The 16,025-nt window shown below is 35.9% G+C and overlaps 1 pseudogene; it reads left to right on the top strand.

The window, feature by feature from the left end:
• Positions 1 to 16,025, top strand: part of LOC139674642 (dynein axonemal heavy chain 11-like) — a 102,280-nt pseudogene that overhangs the window by 50,264 nt on the left and 35,991 nt on the right.

Consider the following 16,025-nt stretch of genomic DNA (forward strand, 5'->3'; position numbering starts at 1 on the left):
TAAACAAAGACTGAACAAGTCTGTAATGTGGGAATTATTCTTCCTGTTTTCTCTTGATTTAACAATTTAAAAGAATCACAAGATTCACTTCTTTGGAAACTCTTGGAAGCCTGAGAGTTAATGGTATTTGAGAATTTGATTCTTTTTTTTTCTTCTACTTGTGTAGTATCCATTTTTTTCTTGTTCTGAAGGAGATGCAGCTTTAATGGGTAAACAAAGCTTTTACTATCTCACTTCCTCTTCTGCCCCCTCTGACCTCCACCCCAAAAATCCCATAAGCAGCTATAGCAGATATTTGGCTTCCATGTGAAACAGTCTTAGCCTTGTGACTTTGGAGTTGCCCATCCAGGTCTAAATGCATCTGCCCTGTAGAGGCTTGTATCCACACTAAAACACAGCTTTACAGAAGAATCATGGTTTTTATTTCACATATCTCTACCAATGTATGTTTATTAAGTAGAAACACTTTTAAACAGAAATAGCTTTTTAGTGTTGTTTTGGGGAGATTTTCTTTTTTTGCTTATTTGTAATTCACTGAAGTAGCCCCTGAAACTCATGGAATGTTTTATTGTTTTAATGTGTTCCTATGAGAAGAATTCTAATACATCTCTTTTGCTTCACTGGCAGTACCTCGGAGAACTTTTTCCATGTTTAGTTGACCTTGCAGTTCAGTCAGCCTACAACTTTGAATCATCCTGTGTTTTTGTATTTGTTTACTTCCCCTTTCCTCTCATCATGAATTTTTCTGAAGGTTGTTAGCAGTCATTTTTTCTACTAGGAAGAACTCTGCGAAACAGACAAAGTTGCAATTCATTTGCAGTTATCCATTCCCTGTGTTAGGCCAACAGTTGTCATGCTGTCATTTAATATGAGTATTTTTCCTAATGACTTTATAAAATCCCTACTGCATGTTCAACTGGGATTCCAGTTATATGGTGGGAGAAGCCTGTTAAATCTATTCTTTTAACTGATTCAGACCTTAGCTTATCCACCTGATAAACTTCTTAAAGGAACTGTAGCAGTGATTTTAAATTCTCCAGTAGATGTTACTCATAACAATAATAAGCTGCAGAGCCCATGAGGTTGTGGAATGCATAACTCTGTAGCTGGTCAAATTCACTGTTGATAAATGCAAAATAATACATATTTGACCTTTCTGTGAGTACTTCTTGATTGCTGTTTATTTGTTAGTAGTTTAAGGAGGAAAACGTGGGGCTGCTTATGAAGAGTTCAAAGCAAACTTTGAAATTAGCCCTGTAGTGAGTTGAGTTGGACTAGATTAACTCCAAAGGCCCTTCTAGCCTATACCCTCTTATGATTTCAAAAATAAAACATGAATTTAGTTCATCATGTAATATTTTACAAGAAGATGAACTTCAGTGGAAGAATAAAAAGGAAATACTTGTCTATGTAGTGTGTGCATTATATATGCTAACATATTTGTTGACACTTGAGAGTGTTATATAGTGAAAAGTGCTGCACGCATGTCACTCAGGAAAACTTATTTTTGATTTGTTTCTGAGTTGTGATTTGTAACTGAGTTGTGATTTAGTCCAGAAATTTGAAGATGCCAAGAAGAGATTCAGTTTTTATATGTGAAAAATCTTAATAAATTATGCACTTACATAATTCATGTCTTAATCCACCATTTCCTTACTGAGGATTATTGGTGCTTTTTTCTTTTTTTTTTTAAGGCAAATTAGTCCTCTTGGCCATTTCTGTATTTACTTCTTGAGGTCCACATATTGCATGCTATCTTTCAGGAAGAATGAACAGTCACCATTTTTAGGTATTCTACTATACAATGTCCAGTTATTTTACTTTGAAAGCCTCAGTTACAGTTCAGTTCTTTGCATAGGCCAATGCAAAATATTGTTCACTCAAGTGTCATGCAAATTCCAACTAGGAATAAGATTCTTATCTAATGTGTCATGCTTTTTTCCATTTGTGAAGTGATGGAAGATACTAATTTCCACAAACTCTTTACCTCTATAAATGCTATATTCAAATAGGGTATGTGGTGCATAAGCTTACATACACCTGGACTAACAATGATTTATGTATTTATTGCACTTGTGGAATTAAAGCCATGGTAATTGAGAGGGTTTAAAATGCTATTTAAAGAAAATACTTGAAAGTTATTGAAGTAAGCTAGTTTTAATTACATGTTTAATTTTATCTAATAGCTGTGTGGGGCAGACTAGAAATAATCAAAGCATCTATAAGTAGTGCATAACATGAAGACGCATGAGCATAAAAGCCACTGATAGTTTCCCCAGGACTGGTAGTCAGAAGGGAAAAAAAATATATTGCAAGTTAGCATGCACCGGAGCTTCAAACAGTTTATGAATCTTAGAAGGAAGTATATTATAGAACAATTTTAACAAGTTGAGGATTTGACACTCACTTCATCTATAGAATATTCTGTGACTGAGAGATATGTTTCCTTTGATGGTTATCATCCAGTTTCCTACCTGTGAAACGTTAGAGGATGGCAGGAGACTGAATTCATTAGTAAGGTTCAGTAGATGGAATGAGCTCTTCCAACTGAGGGTCCTGAATATTAATGATGGTCCTAAATGTTAGCTGAGTTGGTTAGAGCATGGTGCTAATGACACCACAGTTGCTGGTTTAATCCATGTCCAGGCCATTCACTTCTGAGTTGGACTCAATAATCCTTGTGGATCCCTTCCAACTCAGGATATTCTGTGACTCTGACTGGTGAGTACAGAACAAGATCCTTTCATGTCTTTGCAGTTTTGCTTTTTAACAGAATTGACACATATTAATTCCATGAAAGCAAACACATTACTTGGTTTTATTTTAAACATAGTTCGAGCTAACATTTCACAGTGTCTTCACTTTGCTTTCTGTGCTCGGCCTTTTTCTCCATCTAAACATGCACAACATTGTTGACAGTGAATAAATTTGTCTGTAGATTTTCATCCCTATTCAATTATCCTGAACTGCACTGTTCAACCTTACATTTAAAATCAGTTCAACTTCCTCAGCTGAAAACTTGTATTAATCCATATGCTAAAGAACATGATGTATAACATGATGATCCATGGCAGGACTGTTATGTACAGCAGAAGCATTAACCAGGATTAGCTGATAAAAAGATGCAAATTCAGCATGAAAAATTGACATTTTGCTGTCATCCATTTTTTGCAGTTAAAATGAAGTGCTGTATACATATCCACCCATTTTCTTTGATTTTTCTAGAGGGTTTTACATCTAGCAAAGTTTCAACAGCTCCAGTTTTCTAACCATGGTACTTCTCGATCTGCTTCATTTACTTCTTCTTCAGTATTTTGTAATGTGCACCCCTGCCTATGCAACCTGTTCCAGCTGGCTCATATCAGGCCTTTTAAAATGTAAGATTCACTGTGTAAGAAAGTCTGTGACATTAGTGTAAAGGGAAGGCAAAGTTGTGGTTTTTTCCTGGGGAAAAAAATGAGTCATGCAGGCATGTCTTAGCGACAGCTACCTAGATTTTATTTACCTTAGCTGCTGATAACCCTGTGTATGCCATTAACCTGTAGAAAGCTCTTATTCCTTATTTGAACTGTGTGCATATATAGTCCATAAACATAATAATTCTTGTAATGTTAAAGGAAACTCACTCTCAGTGTATGGACTGAGCTGTCAGCTGACTATATCAGCCTGTGGGAAGTTGCCCTTTTTCTTCGGTTAATTTCTTGTCCTTTTCCCTTCCAGTCATTTATTTGCCTGTCTCTTTCCTGTCTTTCTCTGTCAATTTTCTAAAGATTGAACTTGAAGGCAGAGCATCAGATGTTAGTGACCTCTGGTCCTGCATTCTTGGATGTTCTGCGCTCCCTGACTCATAATTCAGCTTCTTTCTGTTGGCAAAAAAAAAGAGAGGGAAGGAAAGTTGTATGTATTTTCCATATGGAAGTTTTTGTGGCCAGCAATTCTCAGTGATGATAATTGGTGCAGCTGTTAGTAATTAATAATACATATTCAGTCTAGGCAGCACAGTTAAACTGACCTCCCTTTGCTTTTCATGTGTTTCAGAATATATCTCTAAGTGTGAAATAATGAGGGAATCGAGTGCACACTCAGTCAGTTTGTAGACAATACCAAGTCAGGAGGGGATGCTGATCTGCTGGAGGGTAGGAAGGCTCTGCACAGGGATCTGGAAAGGCTAGAATGATGGACTGTGGTGTATTATAGGAGATTCAGAAAAGCCCAGTACTGGGCTCTGCACTTGGAACCTGTTGGGTCACAACAAACTCATGTAATGTTACAGGCCTGGAGCAATGTGACTGGAAATATGCCAGGACCTGGGGGTGCTGCTCAGCAGCCAGCTGAACATGAGCCAGCAGTGTGCCCAGATGGCCAAGAAGGCCAATGGTATCCTGGCCTGTGTCAGAAATAGTGGGGCCAGCAGGACCAAAGTAGCATTTGTCCCTCTTTACTCAGTGCTGGTAAGGCCACACCAGAACGTCCTGTGTTCAGTTTTGGGCCCCTTGTGACGAGAAAGACATTGAGGTGCTGGGGTGTGTCCTGAGAAGGACAACAAAGCTGGTGAAGGATCTGGAGCACAAGTCATATGAGGAGTGGCTGAGGGAACTGGAGTTGTTTAACCTGGACAAAAGAAGGCTCACGAAGGACCTTCTTGCTCTCTCTGAAAGGAAGTTCTAGTGAGGTGGGAGTTGGTCTCTTCTCCCAAGTAAAAAGCAATAGAATGAGCAAATGGCCTCATGTTGTGTCAGAGAATGATTAGATTGCATAATAGGAAAATTTTATTCACCAAAAGGGTTCTCAAAGACTAAAATAGGGTGCCGAGAATGAGTCACCATAACAGGAGATATTTGAAAGACATATAGATATGGCATTTTTAAACATGGCTTAGTGGTGAGCTTGGCAGTGCTGGGTTAGTGGTTGAACTTAATGATCTTAAAGGTCTTTTCTGACCAAAATTATTCTATGGTTCCATGGGCACAGTTATAGTAAATATTGTTATGATAATTTTATTTAATGGCAAATATAGACAGGCTGGTACTAATATTTATACAGTATATAATTTTAAACATTTAAAATGTTTTAAAGATGATTAAAAATACTCTGTGGATTGTCTTGCCTACTAAAGCTTTCTTGCATGTTAAAGGTTAAATATACTATCAAGTTCAGCAATTGCTATGTATTTACAGCAAATTGAATTAAAAGATGTTTAGGGAATAGGAAAAAGGATTGTCTTTTCACAAGTAAAATTATTTTGTAAGTATTTTCAGTGAAAATAAATCATATTTCCATCTTTCATGAGACTAGTTATCTGCTAAAAATATTTGTGAGAATTATGATTTTACATTCACATATATATTACAATAAGTATACCTAGACTATGCAAAAAAAAATAAGAGAGAGAAGTTACGTTTAGTATTGTTAAGGCTAAAAAGTTGGGCCAAGTTCATCCTTTTCACAGATGTGGTATAATTTGTATTATTTATCATTACAGTCATTATTATATGAGAGAACTTAAAATATACTGTGCCTGAAAAGGATTATACAAGGGCAAGTCAGGCAAACTTGCTGTGGAGGCTAATGGCTTTCTGCTGTGATTTGTGGAGCATAGTTCCTTTGCATAAACGTTCTCAATGATAAGCGTTTTTAAAGTATGTGATATATCCCATAGGATTTGGAGTGCAGAGGTATCAAATGCAATATGTAATTCTGCTATTGCAAGATTTCATTTTTGTTACATGCTGTGAAAGAGTGACAAAAGTGAATGGTGTGTTTTGTAGTGACAACTTTCCTATTCAAAAATCACAGGATAAGAGGGTAAGAAGTACTCTGACAAAGGAGACTATTACGTATCATGAAAAACAAATCCCACAAAGATATTAGGGCATTACTTACTGTTTGTAATGTCTCACTCTCTCATCTTTACTACCTGAGCCTTTGATGGATGAGTGTACTGGAACCATAGTCAGATCAATGTTATCACGCAGGCAAACTTGAGATGTCTAGAAATAAGTCTCTCTTTAAAAAGTGTAGAGAGTTGTTACTGTGTTCATTCTTCTTATTCCTTGAATGCAAATGCTAGACTTAGGAAATTTTACTTACAGGCCATCTCTGTGAGATGCTCTTACTGAATATAGGTCCTCATTAGTCTCTCAATTGAAGATCCATCACCAATAAAAAGTGGATGGGCTGCCTCATTATCCCTAAAGAAATCAAGTCAACCTTCCTTATTAATCTATAAGGCACATGCTTTCCTCTTTATCAGTTCTTTTCTTATTTTTAATTTATAAATAATGTTTTAAGTTCCTGGTTACACACCATCAATTCAAGCACCAAACTTGGCAGAGAAGATCTAAATCCTTGATCCTGCAAAACCACCCAGCTTTTGTGGAGATGTGGGCTCCTTGCTCCTGTTGGAGTTTCTTCATTGAACCTCAGACCGACAAATTTGCTCCAAAAGTGGAACTCACTATCATTAGCTCTGTAGTTGCTCTACAGAAATAAAACAGTTTGAGGCAACTTGTGTTGAGGTACATCCAGTATGAGACCCCTAAAAGCAAAGTGGGGGCATGTTGCTGCCTTCTGAGCAACGTGCATAGAAGTGTTGTCCTTGGTGCAGATTAGCATGCAGGAGATCTGCCTATTTTCTGCCACTAGGCATTCTTTCTGCCTGTGAACAAATTGCTAAATATTATTAGGTCACCATGCTTATATGCAAAATGAAAATAATCTTGTTCTTGCATTGTTTTGACCTAAATTGTTCCTAGAGTGCTTATATTGTGCCAGGAGCTGCAGAAAGAACACAGAATAAAGCACAACCTTTCTTCTAAAGTTTACATCTTTCAAACTTAAAGGTACTGTCTACAACTATTGTCATTAAAACATATTATTTAAAATGAAAATGAGAATAACTAAAAACTAAACAAAACTCTAAACCAACAAGCCTTAAGCTGTATTATTTATCCATTTCTTTTCTGCATTAACTTACATCTTTACTCAAGAAAGCAGTTGAAGACAAAGTCTGTTGTCAAGATGATTTGAACCAAACGATGGCTGCTAGCCAACAGGTTCATCAACTGACTTGAGGTAAGAAGATTTTGTCTGAATGTTCATCCTAGTGTGAGTTTTTAAATAGTTGAAATGTTTTATTGAGGATGAGGTTAAACGTAAATTTTTGAAGACTGTGGGAAAAAAAGGTTGTCGGAGTGCAGAGGAGGAGGGGGCTGACAAAGATGACAAGATGACCCTTATTAGACATCATTTAAATTTAAAAAAAAGACCCAACCAAACAACCTCAAACCACAAACAAACTCGCAACAAAATCCTGAAAAGTAAATGTGCTATAACATAATTTTATTTTCTAAAAATCAATTATTGCTGAGAAACTTATATTGGCAAGATTGCTAAAGAAAAATCTTGAAAACTAAGTCACCACATTTATACACAACTGTGAACACATTGTGACAGCCTGGGCAGCCTCTGGTTAATGAGCAGAAAGACTGAATAATCCTCTAGGTCAGAATGGAGTTGCCCTGCATCTGCCCCTGTTGCACTTTAGATTGCAAATAAGTGGAAGGCACCACTCAGATATTTGGTGATTGCTTTAGGTTTTTTTCCCTTCTACAGAAACTATTAATTTTTAAATAAGAATGAAATGTATTTATGTTAAAATTATATATATTTCAGTGTAGTTATTAGCTTTATTTGCAGACAAACATTATTAAAGCTAACACATGCCTTTTTAATGGCCAGCAACTATCCAAGTCAGCCACAGCATTGCTGAGCAGTCTCTCAGGTCTTTACAGGAATCATGCTTGTCTCAATTCATATCTAGAATTTTAACAATTCTTTTTTGACAAAAACGTGTATATGAGAGGAAACAAGAAGTTCAAAGATTATTTGTACTACTATGTGAGTTCCCAAGGCAATCTGAATAAATATTTTAAATTAGGTTTCTTAAAATGCCTGTGACCTTGCTTTCTAAGATCAGAAAGTGAATACTGTTGTTTCTGCAAATCTCTCAGCAGAATCAAGGTTAAATCAGTTTGAAAAAAATTATTGTAATAGTCTAAAACTAGTCCAAAAACTCAGCACAATTAAAACAGATCAATTTTTTATCTAATTTTGAAATTAATATGTTAGACATGTAAAATATGTAAGTTATACTTTATTTGGTAGGTAAATAGTGAAAGTAATGTACTACCTGCATATGAAAAGTTTTGTTTGCCCTAATACCCCTGAGAGGGTTCCTAGTGGACTGACCTTGCAGGCCTCCAAATCCTTTGGAAGCTCTGTGGAAGTCAATGGCCTTCACCCATAGGTAGTTTCCAACTCTTGGATTTGAAGATTTACACATAGTTAAAAGAAGTTTGTCTCGAAAATTTGAGATATTATTAGTGATCTTATTGTGTAAGTTAAGGAGGAAAATATTTAAAAGGATTAATTGAGAATGTCCAGGCTTTTCCTCTGACAGTAAATTCTTTTTGACTAGAACAGGAGACAGTTAACTTCTGAAAAGCATCAAGACTGATGATTTTGTCTATATAGCATTGACCTGGAAGCTCAGCCATTCAGACTAATAAATCAGGCAATTTATATTTAATCATTAACTAACTCCCGAGCTGAACAGCTGTTCAAAATTAGAAATGGGTCACCCTGGCCAGGATGACATTACAGGCAATCTATAATGCATTAGAATAAAATTATAGTGATTTTTAACTGTCTGGAAATTTATTACACTGCGTGTTCCAACTCTTAAACCCTTGTTAGCCAATGTCACTAGTGATTTATGGTGCTTGGCTGGTATGGTAACATTACTGAAGATTTAAATAGACAATCATTCTATGTTTAGTGAATCTTCGAATTTCAAAGCTATTTTGGAGAATGAGGTGGGTGCTCTTTATTGTTTATGACTTACCAGTTAGTTGACAACGAGAAAAGAGAATGGATAAATCAAAAAGCCCTCTTGTAAATTAATGGATTTATTGTCTTGTTGGCTTCAGTTAATGATTTAAAGAAAAATCTAATGACTTCTGTAGCCAAAAATGGATGTCTAAAACACTTCAAAACAAAACTGCTGCATTGCAAAGATTGCTGTTAGAGCCTACAACAGTAATGATCCTTTACATGTAATTTGTTGGGCATCTTTTATAAATGGACCTGGGGTTTAGGAGGCCTTCATGCACCAAGTTCCTTTGCTTACACTGTAAAATATTTACATACTAATTCTTTTAAGCACATACTTTGATTAAAGATACTTCTTTTTTCTTAGTGGCTATTTTATTTTCCTCTTTTATAACAAAAGAGTTTGACTCTTCTGTTTTTGTAGAATTCTGTGTTTGTCATCACAAGATAGGATGTCTAATCATTTCAGTAAATATTTCTGATTTTTCTGAAAATTACCAATTGAAAATACGTCATGAATAAAAAATTTAACAATTCTTTTGTTACTTTGTTTTGGGCACGTAGAAAATTATTTTTAAATAAGAGTGAGTTGTTATTTGATTTTACAATTTGTACAGCTTTCAAGAATGAGCATATCTAAGAGTATTCTTTCAAGCTTTTAAGCAGCTGACACCAGCAGAAAGCAAGTATTTAACATGAAATTATATGAAGGATACTTTGTATTCAGAGCTTTTCATTGATTGGTGATTGCATCATGTAAAAGACTGGAAAAGTATTGTTTGATTACTGTCATTGCTCTGAAAAACAAATGTCTGTGTGGACAGTGGGTAAAAGACAGTCCTTATGAGTAGTTCTAAAGTGCTTTCCTTTTTTTCCTTGTGGCCCTTTCTTTGCTTTAGTCCCTCTACTCACTGGACAATGATTTCTGGAGGTTTCCCTGATCCAAGGGAATAAACTGTGAAACTATTTCACTGGAGAAACAAAAAAGAAATGTTATGGCAGTCTATTGCAATTTTGCATCTAGAATTTCATCAGTTTGAAGATAATTCTAATGGCTGATCAATTTTTACCTTCCTTTCCATGCTGAAGCTATTTGAGCATGCATTCATGCATGCATTCATTTCTTTGCTGGGAATTGTATACACAGAACAATCAAAGTATAATGTGCCAAATTATACTTTGGGGGTTTGTCACTTCACAAATCCAGATTGAAAAAGAGATGATTCATATCTTAAACATTAACTTTCTTTAAAGAAGATACTTCCATTTTTCTGAAATACTTTAGTCACCCTTTCAACATTTTAAATACACAGTGGAATGTCTTTACAAAATAACTGGAACAAAATAACATCTTTCCATATAACTACTTACAAGAAATCATCCATATCTGAGACCATTCCTGACTATTCATCCAAAATATCCCAGGGTAAGCTTGGTTAAGGTGAACTCTGCAGAGTGCACAAGGAAAACTGAGGTTCTTTGTAGAGAAAAAAAATATATTAAGAAGGCAATTTCTGAAGTTAAATTATGTCAGAATCATTGCAACTGGAAGGAATCTGCTGAGATAAGCTAATCTACTCCCAGTGCCCAAACTGGATTTGTTAGACCAGATTGTCCAGGACTGTGAAAATTCCACAACCTCTCTGGGCAACCTGTGTGTTTGACCATTGTCATCTTTCCTCCTGTCATAATTCCAAATCAATGCAGCCTTAACTGAGTAAAAATTCTGGAGATACTAGATAAAAGAAGACATAAAAATGAGAGTAAAAAGCCCTGCAAGACTTCATAGATTCATAGAATGGTTTGGGTTTGAAGGGACCTTAAAGATCATCTAAGTTCCAAACCTCCCGCCATGGGCAGGGACACCAACACTACTGCCTTGATCCTTCCCTTCGGAAAAAAAAAGTGTGAGGAAAAAAGTGGGAGCCATGCTGTATCTAATCTAGACAAAAGCACTGAGTACTAAAAAAAAAAAATCAGTAGATAGAATGTCTGACAAAGAGTTCTATCCTATAGTTTTAGCTTCAAAGGTTTCAAAGCACTACCCAAAAGTATGGATTGCTTGCAGTCTTTGCAGTCTTTGGAAGTGTACCTCTTACTGACAGTAATTCTCCGACTGTACTTTTGTGTGCTTCTGCTTTTTAATGTGTAGATTAAACATTCTGTCACTTCCATGTTGGTCAGCAGATAAAGTTTTCTAATTTTGCTTTGAAGCCTGAAAATATGCATTTGAGCCAGTCCATAGAAAACCTCAAAACACAAAAGAAACTTTATGTGGTGGCATCTTGTTTAACAGCAGCATATGTGTTTTACTTTGGATCCTTCACAAAAATGTATAGCCAAAACTGATGGGACATTTCTGGATTCCTTTTCTAAAGGCACAAAAAAGTAAAATTTACTGTACAAAATGTGAATCCCAGGAGTCTGGTTTGTTAAGGTTGCTGTGTAATACAGATATGGTATTTGTTTTCCAGTATATGTATACATGGGCATAGACAGATAGACAGATAGATAGGTGTCTGTGTGTGTGTGTGTATATATATATGCATGCACACACACACACATACTGTCTTCAAATTACAAGTTTGAAGGCAATGAGAGAGAGGTTGTCTTTCGCAAAAGAAAATCCCTTCCCTTTCTAATTCTCAATACTAAAGTCTGTCCTTTGTGACACCTTTGTAACAACAAATGTTTTTAAAAGTGATAGAGTGCATAGAGACCCATTCTGCTCAGCTTTTCAGCTCCAGTAAGAGCATGTATTTTTCTGTACACAGGGGAAACTGATAGTGTTCAGTAAATGCATAGAGATTCTAATTCATGGAGTTGTCTTTGCAAAGCTTTCTTCTTCTTTGCTTCTTAAGCTTTGGACCATTCTTTTCTTCCTTGCAGCAGCAAATGCTCCTCACCTCTTCCTACTTATTTCCTGTTTGTTGTTTTCTATGTTTCAATGCTGTTTGTTAACAGTCATCTATAGAGGAGCATCACGTAATTCTATGCCACAAAATATCAGCTCTGTGTAGATACAGCAACAATAATATATCTGTTAAAATATTTTCTTTGCATTGTATGAAAATAATATTAGAAACCCTGATAATACCCCCATGCTAGTGTTTTTCACAAGGAAGTATTTCAGCTCATGGAAATTATTGTTCTGCTTGTCTTACAGTCCAGAGATAAAACAAATCAGGTTTTCAGTTTTTTGATACACTAAGATTAATGTGTTATGCATGGGAGGTTACATATGTTGCATGCTTGCAGAAGGTAGTGTGTGCCTGTTGGGACTTTTGTGACTGTATTTTCAGCCAGTTCATCAAAAGTTGGCTTTATTTTGGGCTCAGAGATTAGAATCAAGGGTTAGACAATTTAAGGTGGTATGTATTTTGAAGAAATATGATAACTTTGCCATTGTATCACAGAAACTGCACTAAAGGTATGGTGGCATTCTTATTACTAATAATTGTCCAAATGTGGCTTAACTTAAATATATATAATGCTTTTCATTATTAATAACCACCAGATATACATGGGGGTTTTTGTTTCAGTGTGCCCTTTTAAAAGACACTCCAGTCTACACACCAGCACTGAGGGCTAAACATGCCTAGGGAGGAGCAAAATTCTGATGGCAGAGTTTTTACGACACTTCTGAATGGGATAGATCATTCAGGCTTAATACTGGTGATGCTTTGAATTCAATTCAAAAACCACAAATAAGGAAGCCTGGGATAAGAACGTGAAGGAATTGGTGGGGGTTTGCCCTTTGCTTCAGTAAGTAAAAAATCAATTCCAGACATCTGGTATAGATCATCTTTGATGAGTCCACCAGCCACTTTTGACTTTTCCAACTTAGTTATTCACTCTGTCTTACTGTGTTGTGCTGCATTAGGCATTTCCCTTCCAACCCATACCTGTTCAGTAAGCACTGATTTCAGATGTTCCACTTTTTGATTTCATCTCCTTGTAAATGCCTATAACAGGTTAGAATCTAACAAGCATGGCTGTCTGATGGCTGCTCTGTCACAGCTTGTTTCTTGCTGAATGGGCACTCACACGAGAACATTGCTGCAACTGGTACCCCACAGGGAGCTGCAAGGCTGCCTCTGCGACGGGCCTATTCTCTGGCTTTTGAGCATAGCTGAACTATAATAATAAGATGCCATGGGAATCCTGCTTTTATAATTTTTGTGTGGATAAATACTGATTTATGTTCCAGAAATAGCTGCTCAAGTGCATACATAAGCATTGAATTTGCACTATCAGAATACACTGAAATTTATTATAGGTAGTGGGTTTTTTTAACATTATTGAACTCTAAATATTTTTATGAAGGAAATGTCTTAAGATAAAACACTTTTTTTTTTACCTGTTATAAATATGATACAATGCTTGTCATCACATTTCCTAGTATATTCTTTTGCATTTGAAACTCCACGGGGATCCTCCTTTTTGTCTGGGTTTGTTTGGTTTTTTTGCCTTACTTTATTTTATATCAACCCACTTATCTTGTGCATTGCACTGAGTCATGTCTTGCTATTTGGGTGATTATATTCTACTCTGCTTCAGAAAGATTCCTTTTCCTGTGATGGAAGGCCTGGACCCAATTGCCACATTGACAGATGATGCTGCGATTGTGGCATGGAGTAATGAGGGACTGCCCGGTGATAGGATGTCAACAGAAAATGCCACTATTCTAAGAAACTCTGAGTGCTGACCTCTGATGATAGATCCCCAGCAACAGGGAATTAAATGGATAAAGAATACACATGGAGCTGACCTTAAAGTCGTACATCTAGGACAGAAAGGGCACATGCATGCTGAAGAACTGGCTTTCATGTTTACTGCCCTCAAGCTCCCGTAATTTTTGTAAGGGATTAGTGTTTGTTGGAATGCAGTTACTTAAGGTCTGGAAACATTATAACACTGCTGCTTATTTATCCATAGCATCATTTTTCATTTTAAAAGGTGCTTGAAAGGAAACTTGCTGTTTTCAAGTGTTGTAGAAAAAATAAAGTGGACGTTGGAATGAAAGTGGAGGTGGAGGTGCACTTCTTGTAAAAGGTGAATCACTTTCTCAGTAGGTAAGGTGGAAAACTTGATGATATGACCTAACTTGTACTGTACAGTTTAATCAGCAAAACACATGTCCATGTCACAAAGATTCAATCCAGTGTACAGCATCCAAGGCAGAATATTACTGAATTATATGTAAGTTGATAGCACTATCATATAATTGATCTGTTCATGTATTTTCTTACCTTTAGTTGGATTTAGGGAGATAATGCTCCATTTCCAATTTTATTTTACTGAATTCCAGATTTAAAACACAATTATACAGTAAATGGTCATAGTAATGCTTGATTTTTTTAAAATATGTCTTAATCATCTAACTTGTTTGCTTTGAATGACCTCTTTTCCCTCACCTGCCCTGATTTGTGTTTCTTAGTTTTTCCAACCTATACGAATAATTGTGATTTTTCATTCATACTCTGTAGTACCCTGCTGTATGAAGCTATTTTGTCTTATTGCTTATCCTTGTGTTATTATCTACTCCTTTTCCCATGCCTGTGGAAACAGAATTCTACCAAGTCATTCAGATTCTAACCGTTCAAGAAAGTGTTTGTTTTTTTCAGAGAAGGATATAGTAAAGGCTGTAACACAAGAACATAAAATGAAAAAAATAACAAGAGATTAAATACGTATGTGCTCCCCCAACTTCTCTATGTCAATTTCAGTGTCTTCAATGTAGGGCTGTACCCTCATATTTGTTTATAAGAAAAGCCCCAGTAGTATATTTTTTGTTTAATATGACTAGCATGAGTGTAGGTAGAAAGATGGGGAACTCAAAACTGTAAAACTCTTAGCCACTGGGAAATTCTTTGTGAACAGTTTTGCATAGTTTAATCATGTACTTTTAGAAAAAATTCTACATTTATATTATAAAAAAGACATCTTTCTATAACCAGAATTCCTCTAATATTTGAGGGGTTTATTTATTTTATTTTTCACGTTCAGTTCTCTGAAGACCATTGAAAGAGCTTTGGCTTTTGATGAGACTGTACTAATTGAAAACATGGGTGAATCTATTGATCCCATAGTTGATCCCTTGCTTGGAAAACATACAGTTAAAAAAAGGAAGGTACAGATGCCTGAACAGTCATAATTTTTCCATGACAACTGGATCTATATTGCTTTAATTGCCACATTTTGCTTACTGCTTCATAACCCTTCATGAAATAAGTTATTTCTTTTTAAAATGCAATGCCTGGTGATGAGTGGATATTAGAATGTTAATATCTGAATTTAATTAGATAGCAAAATTCTCAGTTTGCAAATTGGACTCAAAATACAATATAGACATGTGTGTTTCTCAAACCAAGGTGGAAATCTTTACTTCTTTTTAATTCAAAAAATGAATAAAACAAGGAGGAGCATATACTATAATTTGGCTCAAAAGAAGAGAAAGTATTTCATTCTCATGTCAGGCATGTATAGTGAAAAGGAAAGTATTGGAAATTACAAGCTAGATTTGGATTTAACAATATAGAGTTTTCCAGCTGCAAAATCCACTTAAGAAAACTATGCCTCCACTTTGCATTAAATTGCTGTAACTGTTTTTTGGACTACCCCATGAAATAAATAAATGAACTAATTTAAAAAGAAAAAAATAGTAGTAAAACTACTCAGAAAAAATTATATGGTAGGACACAGGCAGAAGGACAGAAATAAGTACACCAGAGATGGGGACCGTCTGCCAACCTCCAATGCATCAAACCAGTCGATATAATCATGCTCACAAATCCATTGAGACGGATGGTGGTGCTAGTGTCTCCTCAGTTTTACTAGAAACCTAGCGTGCTAGCACCAAAACTCACATGCTCCACTTCTCATGTGAGTGCTCCAAATACATGAGTTCATCAACTGTTCTGATCTCCCCCTCCCAATGAAAGGGTTACAGCTCCAGCAGTCCTTTGAGCTCCACCCCAGAGGTCTGTAGCTGGGCATTCAAGTAGGGCATTCAAATTCAAAGTGAGTAAGACAAAGCTGAGTTAATGTATTTTCTTTGTTCTGATACAGTGGCAGGAGTGGTAGATGGTACAAGGGAAGTAACCTTATGTTCTGAGTAATATTATTATGAG

The sequence above is a fragment of the Pithys albifrons genome, chromosome 7 (genome assembly GCF_047495875.1).
Source record: "Pithys albifrons albifrons isolate INPA30051 chromosome 7, PitAlb_v1, whole genome shotgun sequence".
NCBI lineage: Eukaryota > Metazoa > Chordata > Aves > Passeriformes > Thamnophilidae > Pithys > Pithys albifrons.